We start from the raw sequence: 17,730 nt of genomic DNA, 5'->3' as shown, positions 1-17,730 counted from the left end.
ATTATTTGGGCCTAGAGGAGGGCATTAGGAAGTAATAAGTAGATGATGGGTTGCTAGAGTGACAGAAGCTTAAACCCTAGTTTATGCGTTGCTTCGTAAGGGGCTGATTTGGATCCATATGTTTCATGCTATGGTTAGGTTTACCTTAATACTTTTATTGTAGTTGCGGATGCTTGCAATAGAGGTTAATCATAAGTGAGATGCTTGTCCAAGTAAGGGCAGCACCCAAGCACCGATCCACCCACATATCAAATTATTAAAGTACCGAACGCGAATCATATGAACGCGATGAAAACTAGCTTGACGATATTCCCATGTGTCCTCGGGAGCGCTTTACATCATATAAGAGTTTGTCCAGACTTGTCCTTTGCTACAAAAGGATTGGGCCACCTTGCTGCACTTTATTTACTTTTGTTACTTGTTGCTCGTTACAAATTATCCTATCACAAAACTATCTGTTACCACTTATTTCAGTACTTGCAGAGAATACCTTGCTGGAAACCACTTATCATTTCCTTCTGCTCCTCGTTGGGTTCGACACTCTTACTTATTAAAAGGACTACGATAAATCCCCTATACTTGTGGGTCATCACTCTCCAGACCTTGGAGCAACGCGGACGTGCTACCACCATGATGGGGACGAGGCGGAGTATGTCGCGGCGGCGGCGACGAGCAACGCGAACACGCTACCTCCTTCGATGCGGCCCCTCCGCACCATCTGCCGCCTCCTCCGACCTTAGCGGGCATGCCCTGGTTGAGGCCCCCAAAATTCGGATGACGGCGCTGAGGAGATCGCGTAACCCCAGTGCAGGGCGTAGCGACCGGCGAGGAGCGCCTCAAGGGCGTGTCCCCGGATTCGTGGGTCGACAGCACGGAGGCAATCGTGTGCGGACATGATGTGGCGGTGCTGCGGCAAGCGAGGAGCGCCACTGCCGTTCGCACAAGATCCACCGTCTCGTCTCTGCGATTTGACCGCCGCCGGCGGTCTGCGCTCCACTGTCCGCATCCGAACTCGCCAGAGCCGCGGTGCCCCATGAACCGCCCGCCTCCCCCATTTCGTTTCCGTTTGATGGTAGTGACAACGACGACCAAGGTAGGCCCTTTCCTCCTCCCACTCTTTCTCTATCTCTGTCTGCCTGCACCCTTCTCCCTGTGACAATATATTTGGGGGCGGAGCCTAGGGTAGCAGACGCCAGGGCGTGCATCAGTTGGGCAAGCCAGGGAGCTGCGTGCGTGCATGCTCTGTGTGTGTGTTCTTGTTGCGTGATGATGCAACACATGTTTTTTCTCTGAATATAGTTCTCTCATTCTTGTATATGTGGTAGTTCTCTGCATGCAGTGTGGTGGCATGGTAGAGAGGGGAAGCAGATGGAAAACTGGCAGCGGCTCTATCGGCGGGTAGCATGATGGAGAGGCTAGGGAGCAACAAATGTTGTATTGGTCACTTTTTCTGTCATCTCTGTTTGCACTAATATGTAACTTTCGCCTGATCAGGGGATACTGCAAAGAGCACGAGCAAAACATTGATAGGAGGTGATGAGGACTATGACCGAAGGCATGTATAATACCTACAATGAACTGTCAAGGCATGTCTAATCTGAACTGAAATACATGTAAGGCACACAAAGCAAGCAAACAGCCGTCAAGGCAACGAGCATGCCATGTGGTGCGTGGAGCTATGCCTTGTGCGTCCAGGACAAAATCGACAGCATGCTAATATCACTACGACCCAAGCCTAATCTGTCTATCTGAATTCAGATATACAAAAGGCACAAGAAGCAAGTAAACAACTGTCAAGGCATGCTCGTGGAGGCCATGTGGAGGGATGGCTTGTGCAGCCGGGAGCGAATTGATGGTATGTTCACGTCAGACAGCCTCCTATTTCTATTCATATTCATGTTATTCTTTGTTCATCGATTGGGTTGGTGCACTACTTCACATACCAAGATATATTGGTTGGACATCATTTTTCTATATAATGGGAGACATGTATCTATACTTCTAAAGGTATCTTCTACAGTATGATGTGTACACAACTGTGAGAGACATGCTATGCGAGTCAATTAGGGATGCCGAATTTCCCTATAAGCTTTGTAGTTTAGAACATACATAAATTGCATTTCAAGGGGGATCAACCAGATAATTTTGCTACTTCTAAAGGTATCTTTTTATTTTGATTGTTACTATCATATATTCTCACAAATTTTGCTGAACCAACGTTTTTGACATTTTCAATACCTTTTGATTGGCTATTTCTTTGAAGATTGAACTATGAAAAGGATAAAGGAGAAATATTGTTTAGCATGGTATGATATAATGTACCATTTCAGTCATGTGTATCCAATCATATAGAGACGAGAAAAAATGTTCTTTATTTGCTTCTTTATGGGATCCCAGAATTTGGCTATTTTTGTTCTCACTGGTTAGAAACAGAGGGAGTATATATATAGAAAATTATGGATACCAGACCTGTTGGGTGATGTGCAGATACTATGAACTCCTACAAGTTCTTCAAATCAATGTGTTGTGTTATTGCATTCTAATTTGTTCGGTACAGACGCTGCAATCAACTGGGAGCTACAAGCTTTCCTTTTTCTTTACCATTGCTTTTCCACTACAATTGTTGTTCTTCATTACAGTTGATTTTTTATTTTCCAGATGAAACATGCCTTTTGTTCAGTCCTATGGAGTTAACAAATTGATCTACAGCTACGCGATTTAGAAACTCAAAGGAGCATCAAGGTCGAAGAATTTCTTGGAGATGGCTATAATCCCTAGATCACTCGATCGATCAAAATTTCCCTTACAAAAATTATCTTATCAGTGCCACTGTGTATTTTGATTAACAAGGTAACAAATAAAGCTAAACTGTTAATAAGATAACAATGTTGAATTTTCTATTGATTTGTTAATTTATGTGAATTTTTTATAGAGCTAAACTTATCATTTATTTGGATATGATTTAACTGTTAATAAGATTTTTGACTTAAACTTTTCAGTATAATTCACTCATTTAGTATTAAGTTAATATCTATGGATCGTGCTTTGGCCAGTATATCAATATTTGCTAAAATATGATGACTGTGTGCCATACAGCTGAATTTTTTTTGGTGGTTATGAAATGTGCAATGCATGTACCATGAACGGGGCACTTAGTTTGATTTGATTTGTTCGGCTATACTGTACCCCCCCCCCCCAACCCACCCAGATCCATAATATAAGGTGTAATTTGATTGTCTAAATTCATACTTTGTCTAAAGACATCTCTTGAAAAAAATTGTCGATGGTTACAAATCATAATCATATGGAAGCTTGCATGAACACAAATCTAACTATGTCTATTTTATGTAATATGAACTACTCTCTCTCATATTAATTGATGTATTTAGCACTCAAATACGTCTAGCACATCATATTAATTTAAGTACTTCTTTCTAGAATTCCTTCTACAGAGGTAGCTGGGACACATGGAGTCATTGAAACACGGTCAGAAAACTCGTGATATTAGCCACATAATATTGAAGGATACTATTGTTTTACTGCAAGATTATTTTAGATCCTTCTATTTTTGCCAAGTTATAAGCACGTATGAACAACTGACAAATTGCACATCTTGGGTGACTGTCATGTCCAGTTGGATGTTTTTGCCTCAGTTTTTACTCCCTAATTTTTTACTCTTTACTTTAGAGGTGGAAATGCATGGGATAGAGAGAAAGGGAGAGGGACGAGGAGAGGGATTGGGAGGGGGGAGAACATACTCATGAGGATCTTGGTCACATGGTAGACAAGATTAGTGTTGAACGACTAAGTTATGCATATGCGGCCCGTTGCAACGCACAGGGCGTTGAAAACCTTGTGACGATCTTTGAGGTCTTTTGGACTCAGTTTCTTGTAGCCCAAACTCTCGGACCCATTGAACCAGGAGGCTCCTTTGCTGATGAGACGGTTTCACTGATGATGTACCACACTGGATGTGAAAAAATCCAGTGTGGCTGATGCAGGCTATCATTAGCTTTTCCTAAAAAAAATTTGAAGTTTTCATCTGCAATCATGAAAAGTTGGCCTTGTTTTCAAGATAAATATGTGGGTAAATCATATTCAGAGATTTAAAAAATTGCATGCTAAGTATATTAGTTTATATATTGATATATATATGATCAGGTGCGCTTAGAAGGACCGACAGCATACTGGGAAGGCGTTCCAGGTGACGAGGAGGATCTTGTGATTTCCAGGCTCGAATAAATTGTAGAGGCTTTCAACGGATGCTACATCTTCATATTAGACTTCAAGTAAGTGTATTGTGTACTGGAACTCTGGAAGGAAGCCTTGGTAAATGGTCGGCGTACTTCACTTTGCCCTGATGAGGAATTTGGTGCTAGGAAGGATGATTCAACTCTCTGCATGACATGTAGTGTTTCACTTGCAATGATGGACCAGAAGGAAAACATCTGAAGATGACAACCTATATTGATTTTATTCATTTATCCGGTCAAACAAGTGTTCTTTTTCTGTAAAGTTACTACATGATTGTAATAAAACGTTACTACATGATCTATTAAACTCTATATGTTAGTAAATCATGGTAGTATGGACACATGCAATACTTAATCAGTGTTATATTTTGATAAATATTCTTGTTGCATGTACATTCTTGGCTCGCAGGAACAGAACTTAAGCTGGTTTGATTTTTTTAAATTCAATTCAATTCGGTTGTTGTGATTGTTGATTCTGATCTTGTACCACATGCAACATTTGTTTTGTTTGGCAGGTCTATACTCCAGTGGAATCGCTTAGATCATAGGAGGATAAGTAGAAAAAGGACGCCAAAGATATTCGGGTTCAGTGGTAAATATTTATGTTCAAATTTTATCCAAGTGTGATGATAGTTTTAATCTTTGCATTGGGGCAAAAATTCCAACTCATGTTAGGGATTTCCAAACACTAATTTTGTGTATTCTGTCCCGCAAAAAGATAATTGATGTGGTTTTTTTAGCCTTCCATTTGGGGGATGGGGGATATAGTTCTTTTATTTTCAAAATTTTCAGAATACAAATTCAGAATTTATACTCGCACAAATTCTATGTGCACTGGTTGTGACATGTACTGATAATTTGTGCTAGAATCTAGGTTTCTTAGGGAAGCACTCCATTTTACCGTATTAGAGTCAATGCAAGTATATTTCCATTGGGGATGGCTTAACGCCACTACTGATGTACCATTTTGTTGAAGTAAATTGTAGAGTATATCACGGTGAAGGGGTTTTGGGATCCCAAAATTAAATCTGTTTGTATGTACGTGCCACTTTTATGCATACAACAAGTGATATATAGTTTTTATTAATTTATACTTCTATGTTTATGGGCTTGAATCCCGCTGGAAATTTATGGTCCAACACCTCATTGGTGAAACATAGGGGGTGTGCGGCACCCCTGTATTTGGGTGTGCCGTGATGTTCGGATATTTGTTGTGTTGCATTGCTTACTAGAGCTTGATTTCTTGGCCCGTAGATAGATCTGGCTGGGCCATCCTTTTGATGCGGATCCTTTGGTGGATCGTGTGCCGGCTTGTGTGCGGCGCCGCTTGCCGCTCCATGCTGGCCATGCGGTCGTCTATCCGACCGGGTGGCTTTCCTATTTTTTGACTGCGGGGGCTCTAAGGCCTCCTCGTCAAATTCAGGCAGTAGCTTTCGCTTTGGATAGCTTTTTGTGTGGCGACTGCCGCATATTTGTCTGCGGTGTTGTGTACTTTGCTCCATCTGATTCTGAGTGCATCTTCCGCAGTTTTGAGCTTCCGCTTCTGCTTTTTTAGGCTACGCGCAGTGGCGACGAGCCTTTTGTGGAGGTTATTCTGCTCCATGAGCCTATCCGGCGTAAGGTCGTCCGGACTGTTGTTTTCTCCGGGGACGGGGTGTTCGGTTTGTTTACCCAAGTTGCCCTGTTCGGACGGTTGCTCGAAGGCATGTTCGTCGTCCGCCGGCTCGTCCTGCTCTATGGCTGGGTCTGTATGGCTGCTGTCTCTGTCGAGGCGGGGCTTGGAGCGGAGCTTACGTTGCCGCTTTGATTGCTTTTCGAGTGAACGATCCCTTGTTGCATCCCTGTGTTCCTCGTCGTCGCTTCCTTTGGGTGTGTCCACCATGTATACATCATGAGATGAGGTGGCTGTCCAGTGCCTTATAGGCGTTGGTTCATGTTCATCTCCTACATCGTCGTCCATATCGTCGATGTCTTCGGAGTCGAAGTCGAGCACGTCGTTTAAATTATCGACAATGGCTACGAAGTGGGTGGTGGGTGGGTTTTGAATTTCTTCATCATCCGCATCCCAACCTTGTTGACCATAGTCCGGCCAGGGCTCTCCTGATAAAGAGAGAGACTTTAGTGAATTCAGAATATCGCCGAAGGGCGAGTGCTGAAAGATGTCCGTGGCGGTGAACTCCATGATCGGCGCCCAATAGGGTTCGATTGGTAGGAGCGCGGAGGGCTCGGAGTCTGGAGAGGAGTCTGGCTCCTTGGAGTCACAGGCTTCGCAGAGAATAGGGCTGGTGTTCGGCTCGATCGCCGTAGAGATTGCAGCCCCCGAGGCGGTGTCCAACCACCCATCCTCGATTGGCGCAGTTGGCTCCGAATTAAGGGTCGGAGCTGATGCGGGTGCGGCCTTCAAGGCACTTGTTCGGCGGCAGAGCTAGATCATGCCCATCTGACAGTGCGGCGCGCTCGGCTGCGGCTCGAATCCGTCGAAGATCGAGTCCCCGTGGAGGTCCGCTGTGTAGTTTAAACTTCCAAATCTGACCTGACGGCCAGGGGCGTAGCTTTTGATCTGCTCCAGATGGCCAAGCCACCAAATACGAAGATCAGTCCGGGGAGAAAAGTCTCACCCTGGATCGCATCGTCGTTGATGATCGGAGGAGCCATCGGGCCTAAAAGTGACGACACAGAGGAACTCTCAATGAAAGCACCAATGTCGGTGTCAAAACCGGCGGATCTCGGGTAGGGGGTCCCGAACTGTGTGTCTAAGGCAGATGGTAACAGGAGGCAGGGGACACGATGTTTTACCCAGGTTCGGGCCCTCTTGATGAAGGTAAAACCCTACGTCCTGCTTGATTAATATTGATGATATGGATAGTACAAAAGTAGATCTACCATGAGATCAAGGAGGCTAAACCCTAGAAGCTAGCCTATGGTATGATTGTTGTCTGTCCTATGGACTAAAACTCTCCGGTTTATATGGACACAGGAGAGGGCTAGGGTTACACAGAGTCGGTTACAATGGTAGGAGATCTACATATCCGTATCGCCAAGCTTGCCTTCCACGCTAAGGAAAGTCCCTTCCGGACACGGGACGAAGTCTTCAATCTTGTATCTTCATAGTCCAGGAGTCCGGCCGAAGATATAGTCCGGCTATCCGGACACCCCCTAATCCAGGACTCCCTCAGTGACGACGGCTATGGGTGCTGCTCGACAACAACATGAACCATCTTGAGAGACAACTGCTGGAGCACCGGGGCCGTGGTTTGTTCGAGAAGAAGAACTGACCAAGCTACTCAACGAGGATCAGAAGGACGACCACGATGGGCGAAGAAAAGGCTGTTACCACCATGGGATAAGATGACCATGACAAACCCATGTGATGTGCAGGAGGATCCTAAAATATATGTTAGACATGATGAATGTTGAAGCACTAGAATATATATGCCCCCGTTGCAGCTCACATGATTACCACATTTGTTTTCATCTACCAAAACCAGTTTGTTTTTTCTACTCTTGGTTTGACCAGACAATGACAATATGTTCAGCTCAAGTAAATCCTAGGAATCGTTTATTTGAATGGCCTGATTGTCCAAAATCAAAATAGTTGATAAACAAACACCTACATATGAGTGTTACCTATCCATAGAAATAACAGATGACAAGCATAGTAAGAGCTAGCTTATCATGTCACAATGAACTGTATGGACGTATTAGAGTGATGATACCAAAGCTAGAGCAAGGAGTAGACCAAGGTAAAAGAGGGTGAAGGAAGAGCAAATTCTATCTTATTGGTGGGGAGTGAGAAATAAGATGTGTGCGTTTAGAAAATTTAGAACCAATGGAAGAGATAAAGCTGCCATGATAAATAGAACCAATCAACATTATTATGTCATCCCGGAATATCTTTTCTACACATGTGAAATTTGACAGGCATTATGTTTGTATATGCAACCACTAAAAATTTTAAAAGCCCGTGACAACGCACGGGCATTCTACCAGTTACTTAAATTTGACAGTTTCTTCAGAGAGGGATTTTCTGATGCATTAGTATACTTCTAAATATTCTCTCCCGGAGTATTTTCTGATGTACACAATTACAAGAACGGCTTTGAGCCTCACGAACACTTTAGCAATTACTGTAAAGCATGATGACATGTACTCATGGGCTAGAAGCAAGGAAAAAATGGCAGAAAAGATCACACATTTTATTTGACGAATGATAATGCCTAGGGACATCAGTTATTCAAAAACTAACTCACTACACAATCATATATAAGAGCATCAATTTACTGAAGTATTTTGCAATGAACATTCACTGCCTCATGCTTGCTCGGAATCAAATGCGCACAATGCTCCAAGACTCAATTCGTGGCTCTCGCTAGTTATCAATGTTCACGGTGATCACTTCACAGCTAGGGTGGACCGTCTCAACAACCTTCCTGACTACAGCCATTGCTGCTGCAGCACCCGCATCATGCTGTGAAAACTCCATGAGCATGCGCTTCAAGTGTGACAGATGCTCTATGCCATACACACCTCTTGACTTCTCCAAAACGCGTTGTTCCAACTTCAACTCAAGCACTCGAACCTTCGATAGAGCGCCGGTCATGAAGGTCACTGATGGCGAGTTGCATCGAATGGAAAGCTTCCTAAGACTCTTAAATCCATCACTCGAAAATGTAACTTGTTTCTGATCTCCAGACATCTGTGTAAGATTACAAAATAGTTCCAGTTCCCTCAAACTTGCCATTTCACGAGCTCTTGAAGGATATCTGCATCGGCGCTCATCCCAATATTGCTGCACGAAACTGTCAGCACTGACCTCAACATGCCTATCCCAGTCGGCAACCTCGCATTCCCAGCAAGCAAATGCTTTAGCATTTCCATCTTGAGAATGCTGGGAGGTAGCTCCTTTACCTTTGTGGATCTCACATCCAGTGTCTCTAGGCATCTTAGCTCCCCAATCTTTGCTGGGAGCTTGCTGACATCTGTTCCCTTGAGGTTCAAGTACCTCAGTAGCAGCAATCCGCAGAGACCATCGAGGCACAGTGGACCTTCACAGTCTTCGAGGTCCAGAACTCGTAGCACACTGAGATAATTCAGACGAGGCATGCCACCGGTGTGAGCAAATACGGTGATGGAGCGAGCACGAGAAACTTTCGCCCCATCGATTTGTGCAGCAGCCTGGTCATATTTACCACTGTTCAACAAAGACATATGTCGGATGGTGCGATAGCCACGTGGGACAAATTTCTGTTGAGCATGAGCCAGAGCAACAAAATTATCTTCTGTGGACATGCACACGATGAAATCATGTATTACTGGATGAACAATGCAGCTCCGATGGGTGCCATCATGATTCAGCCGTGATGGCTGGATTAAGTTTCTGTCAATGAGCTCATATATGTAGTCTGTCGCTGTTTCCTCCATATCTCTGTAACAACATTCACTAATGAGCCCTTCTGCAGTTAGTCGCCTCGCAAGACGCTCTATTTCAATCTCATGGTTGTCAGGAAATATGCTTAGATGCAACAGGCATGGCCTGAGATGAGGAGGAAGATCGTTGTAGCTAAGTTTGATGATTTGTGTCATCCCTTCTAGCTCTGAATTTTCCCGCCATTTCAGGCCAGACCGCTCAAACTCATCTCTTGTGTGCGCCTTGCTGGCTAACAAGCCACCCACGCTCACTATAGCGAGCGGCAAACCCCCACACTTTCTCATGATCTGAGCTGAAACATCCTTGAAATGGGGAGGGCACCGACCCACACTGCCAAAAGTTGTTCTGGAAAACAATGCTTCGGCGTCGGCTTCACCGAGAAGGCGAGTCCTATAAACACGGTCACCTGCGGCGTTCGCAACGGCCTCAATTCTTGTCGTGGTGATTATCCGACTACCGAGATTGTTCTCTGGAAAACACTCGTTGATGATCTCCCAATCTTGAACACTCCATACATCGTCAACCATGACAAGATACCTATTTAATGACAATGATCCAAAGGAAGTGATCAGTGAGAGAGCATAAATGTATGTCAACCAAGAGGAAACATGACTATGTGATGTTTTATCGATGATTAATTAGATGATGTGTAGGGCAAGTGCAAGAGCGTACCTCTTGTCTTTGAAATAATCCGCCAGCTCACTAATCAACATATCTACATAATAGGCACCAACAGCTCGCCCTCTGTACGCGCGGTCCACTTGGAATAGCATATCGCCGAGCACCTTGGCAATGTCGGAGCTCCGGCCGGCCCGTACGGACGCGCGGCAATCGAACCCCTCACCGACCAGCCCATACACCTCCCTGGCAAGCGTGGTCTTCCCGGAGCCGGCCATGCCGACGATGGACACCACCTTCAGCCCGTCCGAGCCCGCCGCAGTAACCATCTCCACCACCTCGCTCCGCGGCCCATCCATGCCGACGAGACTCGCGCTGTCGGCGTGGCTCGTGATGAGCCGTGGGTCGGCGTAATGGGACCCCGCCCTGCCGATCTGCGGGCCTAGGGTTAGGGTGTAGCTGTAGCGCTTCCGCCGCTCGGCCACCTCGAGGACGCGCCTCCAGAGTTCCCGCGGCTCGGTGGCGATGACGAGGCGGTCGGGGACGGTGGTGAGCCTTCGGACGCCGCGGCGGAACCACCGGGTGAACCGAGAGGAGGTGCCGGTGTCGGCGTCGTGGGTGCCGTCGTCCACGAGGCTGAGCCAGTCCTCAATGTCGTAGGCTAGGTCGCGGAGTTGGTCGGCCCAGATGATGGTCTGGACGTCGGGCTCCTCGAGTTCGTCGCAGCAGAGGATGGCAACCTGGACGCATCTAAGCTCGGACTGGAACAAGGCCACGTCGCAAGTTTCTGCGGGACGACTGGACGATATGATCGCTGCTGTGGCCACCTGCAGACCTGCTCCATATTTAACGAAGCTGATGGAACCCAGACCAGACGGACCTCCACAAGGATTCGGATTGCTTTGTTGCACAATTTGGAAAGACATTTATTCATGATATAACACTCCTATTTTTGTGGAAAGAGATTGTATGGAAACAGCTGCACTGGCCTGTTTGGGAAAAAGTAAAATAATCGGAAACTCCTACGGTGCTACAGTAGTACTATTTGAAATGTTACCTATGAAATTTCCTATGCAAGGGGCAGTCCATTGACAATTAGACATACATCACGACACAAACACAATGCATGTCTTCTTAATACTACTAGTGTAAATCCCCATACTTTGTTGTAAAATAGTACTACTCCGGTTTTATAAGATATTTTAGTGAGTTTACTTTAAAACATTTACATTAACCGTATATGAAAATTTCATCTCGTACGACTCAACCGGAAGCACACAAAATTTCAATGAATATTAGAAAAAGAAGTTCAAAACTTTATCATCCACTGAATTGGGTCAATTTGCCTTGAAGATACCAATTAAGAAAAATCCGGAATATCTTCTTTGTGATGATGATGCCAAAGAAATCTCAAGTTGGCGTGTCTTTCTTTCTTCCTTTCCCTTATGCTTGTCATTAGAGGCTTCTTGACTTTTCTCTTCCCTATTGTGGATTTGGTTTCTTATGTGCAATATAGAAATCATCTTAAATTTTTGTTAACATACGGTGAACATTTTCTTAATATACAATAAATATTTTCAAAACTAGAGGATACCTCGCGTTGCTACGGAAATTTGTTGAAGAAAACTAGGATAGATAGCATGAGAATCAAAATTAAAAAGACATATGAATTGTTATATTTAATTAGGACAGTGCTAACTTCCACACGTACTGAAATTAAGCAACAGATCCGCACGATTCCTCCCTAGCTTGCATGCATGCATTAGCTTCATCTTATTTTTTTTCTTTTTTCTGTGCGTGTCCACTATCCATTAGCAGTTAATTAGCAGCTACTAATCATATACGTGCAGAAAAAAACGAAATTGATGATGTCATCAAAGATTATTTCCAATGCGAAAATTTAAAATATTTCGTAGCTCAACCCGTTGGTCCGATTAAAAAACTGTTTTCCCATAAAAGATTCGTCTCGACGAGACCTTCGAAACTAGATCCCATGTTTTGTTTCGACGATATTTTTTCGGGTCAAAAGTTATCACGCGTGTGCTACACAAGTTATCATGCGTTTGTATATAAGTTATCATGTTATTTATACATAACTTACTGGGACATAAAAGATAGTTCTTGTAATTTTCTCTTCACATGCACATGGATGCATACATTAGAAGGGGGAAAATGGATGCATCCTTTATTCTACATATTTCAAAACTTTAAAATGTGGTGTAGGTCAAAGCGCCGGTCTGATAAAAAAATGCTTTCACATAAAAAATCAGTTGCGACGAGACTTACCAAACTAGATCCTATGTTGATATGTCCTGGTGACTTTTTTTCGTGCAAATAGTTACCAAGCCTGGGCTAAGTAAGTTATCAGCTCAGATGTGTGTCTACTATCATGTTATTTACACATGAGTTACAGTGGTACATTTTCAACAACTATTTTTTTGGGACAAATTTACCGCGGTGTTTGCGAGTTACCATGTCTGTGGTGAAGGAAATGTTGGGAAACGTAGTAATTTCAAAAAATTTCTACGCACACGCAAGATCATGGTGATGCATAGCAACGAGAGGGGAGAGTGTTGTCTACGTACCCTCGTAGACCGTCAGCGGAAGCGTTATGACAACATGGTTGATGTAGTCGTACGTCTTCACGGCCCGACCGATCAAGCAGCGAAACTACGACACCTCCGAGTTTTAGCACACGTTCAGCTCGATGACGATCCCCGGACTCCGATCCAGCAAAGTGTCGGGGAAGAGTTCCGTCAGCACGACGGAGTGGTGACAATCTTGATGTTCTACCGTCGCAGGGCTTCGCCTAAGCACCGCTACAATATTATCGAGGAGTATGATGGAAGGGGGCACCGCACACGGCTAAGAAAACGATCACGAGGATCAACTTGTGTGTCCATGGGGTGTCCCCCTGCCCCGTATATAAAGGAGCAAGGGGGGAGGAGGCCGCCCTAGGAGGGGCGCGCCAGGGGAGTAGGATTCCTACTCCTAGTTGGAGTAGGTTTCCTCATTTCCTAGTCCAACTAGGAGAAGGGGGGAAAGGGGGGAAGAGGGGAAGGAAGGGAGAGGGGCCGCGCCCTAAACCCCTTGTCCAATTCGGACTGGGCTTGGGAGGGGCGCGCGCCACCTCCTGGTCCTTCCCACTAAGGCCCATTGCTTCTTCCTCGTATTCCCGTAACTTCCCGGTACCTCCGAAAATACCCGAATCACTCGGAACCTTTCCGATGTCCGAATTAAAGGAAATATGCCCTAGAGGCAATAATAAAGTTATTATTTATTTCCTTATATCATGATAAATGTTTATTATTCATGCTAGAATTGTATTAACCGAAAACATAATACATGTGTGAATACATAGACAAACAGAGTGTCACTAGTATGCCTCTACTAGACTAGCTCGTTAATCGAAGATGGTTATGTTTCCTAACCATGAACAAAAGAGTTGTGATTAACGGGATCACATCATTAGAAGAATGATGTGATTGACTTGACCCATTCCGTTAGCTTAGCACTCGATCGTTTCGTATGTTGCTATTGCTTTCTTCATGACTTATACATGTTCCTATGACTATGAGATTATGCAACTCCCGTTTACCGGAGGAACACTTTGTGTGCTACCAAACGTCACAACGTAACTGGGTGATTATAAAGGAGCTCTACAGGTGTCTCCAAAGGTGAATGTTGGGTTGGCGTATTTCGAGATTAGGATTTGTCACTCCGATTGTCGGAGAGGTATCTCTGGGCCCTCTCGGTAATGCACATCACATAAGCCTTGCAAGCATTACAACTAATAAGTTAGTTGCAAGATGATGTATTATGAAACGAGTAAAGAGACTTGCCGATAACGAGATTGAACTAGGTATTAAGATACCGACGATCGAATCTCGGGCAAGTAACATACCGATGACAAAGGGAACAACGTATGTTGTTATGCGGTCTGACCGATAAAGATCTTCGTAGAATATGTGGGAGCCAATATGAGCATCCAGGTTCCGCTATTGGTTATTGACCGGAGACGTGTCTCGGTCATGTCTACATTGTTCTCGAACCCGTAGGGTCCGCACGCTTAAGGTTTCGATGATAGTTATATTATGAGTTTATGAGTTTTGATGTACCGAAGGAGTTCGGAGTCCTGGATGAGATCGAGGATATGACGAGGAGTCTCGAAATGGTCGAGACGTAAAAATCGATATATTGGACGACTATATTCGGACATCGGAAAGGTTCCGAGTGATTCGGGTATTTTCGGAGGTACCAGGGAGTTACGGGAATACGAGAAAGAAGCAATGGGCCTTAATGGGCCTTAGTGGAAAGGACTAGGAGGTGGCGCACGCCCCTCCCAAGCCCAGTCCGAATTGGACAAGGGGTTTGGGGCGCGGCCCCTCTCTCCCTTCCTTCCCCTCTTCCCCCCTTTCCCCCCTTCTAGTTGGACTAGGAAAGGAGGAAACCTACTCCAGCTAGGAGTAGGAATCCTACTCCCTGGCGCACCCCTCCTAGGGCCGGCCTCCTCCCCTTGATCCTTTATATACGGGGGCAGGGGGCACCCCTAGACACACAAGTTGATCCACGTGATCATATTCTTAGCCGTGTGCGGTGCCCCCTTCCACCATAATCCTCGATAATATTGTAGCGGTGCTTAGGCGAAGCCCTGCGACGGTAGAACATCAAGATCGTCACCACGCCATCGTGCTGACGGAACTCTTCCCCGACACTTTGCTGGATCGGAGTCTGGGGATCGTCATCGAGCTGAACGTGTGCTAAAACTCGAAGGTGCCGTAGTTTCGGTGCTTGATCGGTCGGGCCGTGAAGACGTACGACTACATCAACCGCGTTGTGCTAACGCTTCCGCTGTCGGTCTACAAGGGTACGTAGATCACACTCTCCCCTCTCGTTGCTATGCATCACCATATCTTGCGTGTGCGTAGGAAATTTTTTGAAATTACTACGTTCCCCAAGAGTGGCATCCGAGCCTATGTTTTATGTGTTGATGTTATATGCACGAGTAGAACATAAGTGAGTTGTGGGCGATATAAGTCATACTGCTTACCAGCGTGTCATACTTTGGTTTGGCGGTATTGTTGGACGAAGCGGCCCGGACCGACATTACGCGTACGCTTACGCGAGACCGGTTCTCCCGACGTGTTTTGCACAAAGGTGACTAGCGGGTGACAGTTTCTCCAACTTTAGTTGAACCGAGTGTGGCTACGCCCGGTCCTTGCGAAGGTTAAAACAGCACCAACTTGACAAACTATCGTTGTGGTTTTGATGCGTAGGTAAGATTGGTTCTTGCTTAAGCCTGTAGCAGCCACGTAAAACTTGCAACAACAAAGTAGAGTACGTCTAACTTGTTTTTGCAGGGCATGTTGTGATGTGATATGGTCAAGACATGATGCTAAATTTTACTGTATGAGATGATCATGTTTTGTAATCAAGTTATCGGCAACTGGCAGGAGCCATATGGTTGTCGCTTTATTGTATGCAATGCAATTGCGTTGTAATGCTTTACTTTATCACTAAGCGGTAGCGATAGTCCTGGAAGCATAAGATTGGCGAGATGACAACGATGCTACGATGGTGATCAAGGTGTCGCGCCGGTGACGATGGTGATCACGACGGTGCTTTGAAGATGGAGATCACAAGCACAAGATGATGATGGCCATATCATATCACTTATATTGATTGCATGTGATGTTTATCTTTTATGCATCTTATCTTGCTTTGATTGTCGGTAGCATTTTTAGATGATCTCTCACTAATTATCAAGAAGTGTTCTTCCTGAGTATGCACCGTTGCGAAAGTTCTTCGTGCTGAGACACCACGTGATGATCGGGTGTGATAGGCTCTACGTTCAAATACAACGGGTGCAAAACAGTTGCACACGCGGAATACTCAGGTTATACTTGACGAGCCAAGCATATACAGATATGGCCTCGGAACACGGAGACCGAAAGGTCGAGCGTGAATCATATAGTAGATATGATCAACATAGTGATGTTCACCATTGAAACTACTCCATCTCACGTGATGATCGGACATGGTTTAGTTGATTTGGATCACGTGATCACTTAGAAGATTAGAGGGATGTCTTTCTAAGTGGGAGTTCTTAAGTAATATGATTAATTGAACTTTAAATTTATCATGAACTTAGTCCTGGTAGTATTTTGCAAATTATGTTGTAGATCAATAGCTCGCGTTGTTGCTTCCCTGTGTTTATTTTGATATGTTCCTAGAGAAAATTGTGTTGAAAGATGTTAGTAGCAATGATGCGGATTGGATCCGTGATCTGAGGTTTATCCTCATTGCTGCACAGAAGAATTATGTCCTTGATGCACCACTAGGTGACAGACCTATTGCAGGAGCAGATGCAGATGTTATGAACGTTTGGCTAGCTCAATATGATGACTACTTGATAGTTTAGTGCACCATGCTTAATGGCTTAGAATCGGGACTTCAAAGACGTTTTGAACGTCATGGACCATATGAGATGTTCCAGGAGTTGAAGTTAATATTTCAAGCAAATACCCGAGTTGAGAGATATGAAGTCTCCAACAAATTCTATAGCTAAAAGATGGAGGAGAATCGCTCAACTAGTGAGCATGTGCTCAGATTGTCTGGGTACTACAATCGCTTGAATCAAGTGGGAGTTAATCTTCCAGATAAGATAGTGATTGACAGAATTCTCTAGTCACCATCACCAAGTTAGTAGAACTTCGTGATGAACTATAATATGCAAGGGATAACGGAAACGATTCCCAAGCTCTTCGTAATGCTGAAATTGACGAAGGTAGAAATCGAGAAAAACATCAAGTGTTGATGGTAGACAAGACCACTAGTTTCAAGAAAAGGGCAGAGGGAAGAAGGGGAACTTCAAGAAGAATAGCAAGCAAGTTGCTGCTCAAGTGAAGAAGCCCAAGTCTGGTCCTAAGCCTGAGACTAAGTGCTTCTACTGCAAAGGGACTGGTCACTGGAAGCGGAACTACCCCAAGTGATTGGCGGATAAGAAGGATGGCAAAGTGAACATAAGTATATTTGATATACATGTTATTGATGTGTACTTTACTAGTGTTTATAGCAACCCCTCAGTATTTGATACTAGTTCAGTTGCTAAGATTAGTAACTCGAAACGGGAGTTGCAGAATAAACAAAGACTAGTTAAGGGTGAAGTGACGATGTGTGTTGGAAGTGGTTCCAAGATTGGTATGATCATCATCGCACACTCCCTATAATTTCGGGATTAGTGTTGAACCTAAATAAGTGTTATTTGGTGTTTGCGTTGAGCATGAATATGATTTGATCATGTTTATACGGTTATTCATTTAAGTAAGAGAATAAATTATTGTTCTGTTTACATGAATAAAACCTTATATGGTTACACACCCAATGAAAATAGTTCGTTGGATCTCGATCGTAGTGATACACATAATCATA

The 17,730-nt window shown here is 44.5% G+C and overlaps 1 pseudogene; it reads right to left on the bottom strand.

Annotated features, from left to right (window-relative positions):
- Positions 1–8,622: 8,622 nt before the first annotated feature.
- Positions 8,623–11,225, bottom strand: LOC125519338 (disease resistance protein RGA5-like; annotated as a pseudogene).
- Between the last annotated feature and the right edge of the window lie 6,505 nt (positions 11,226–17,730).

The sequence above is a fragment of the Triticum urartu genome, chromosome 7A (assembly GCF_056163025.1).
Source record: "Triticum urartu cultivar PI428250 chromosome 7A, HENAU_Tu73, whole genome shotgun sequence".
In the NCBI taxonomy this organism is placed as follows: Eukaryota; Viridiplantae; Streptophyta; class Magnoliopsida; order Poales; family Poaceae; genus Triticum; species Triticum urartu.
Note: the sequence above shows the minus strand (reverse complement) of the source record. Positions and strands in the feature narration are given on the sequence as shown.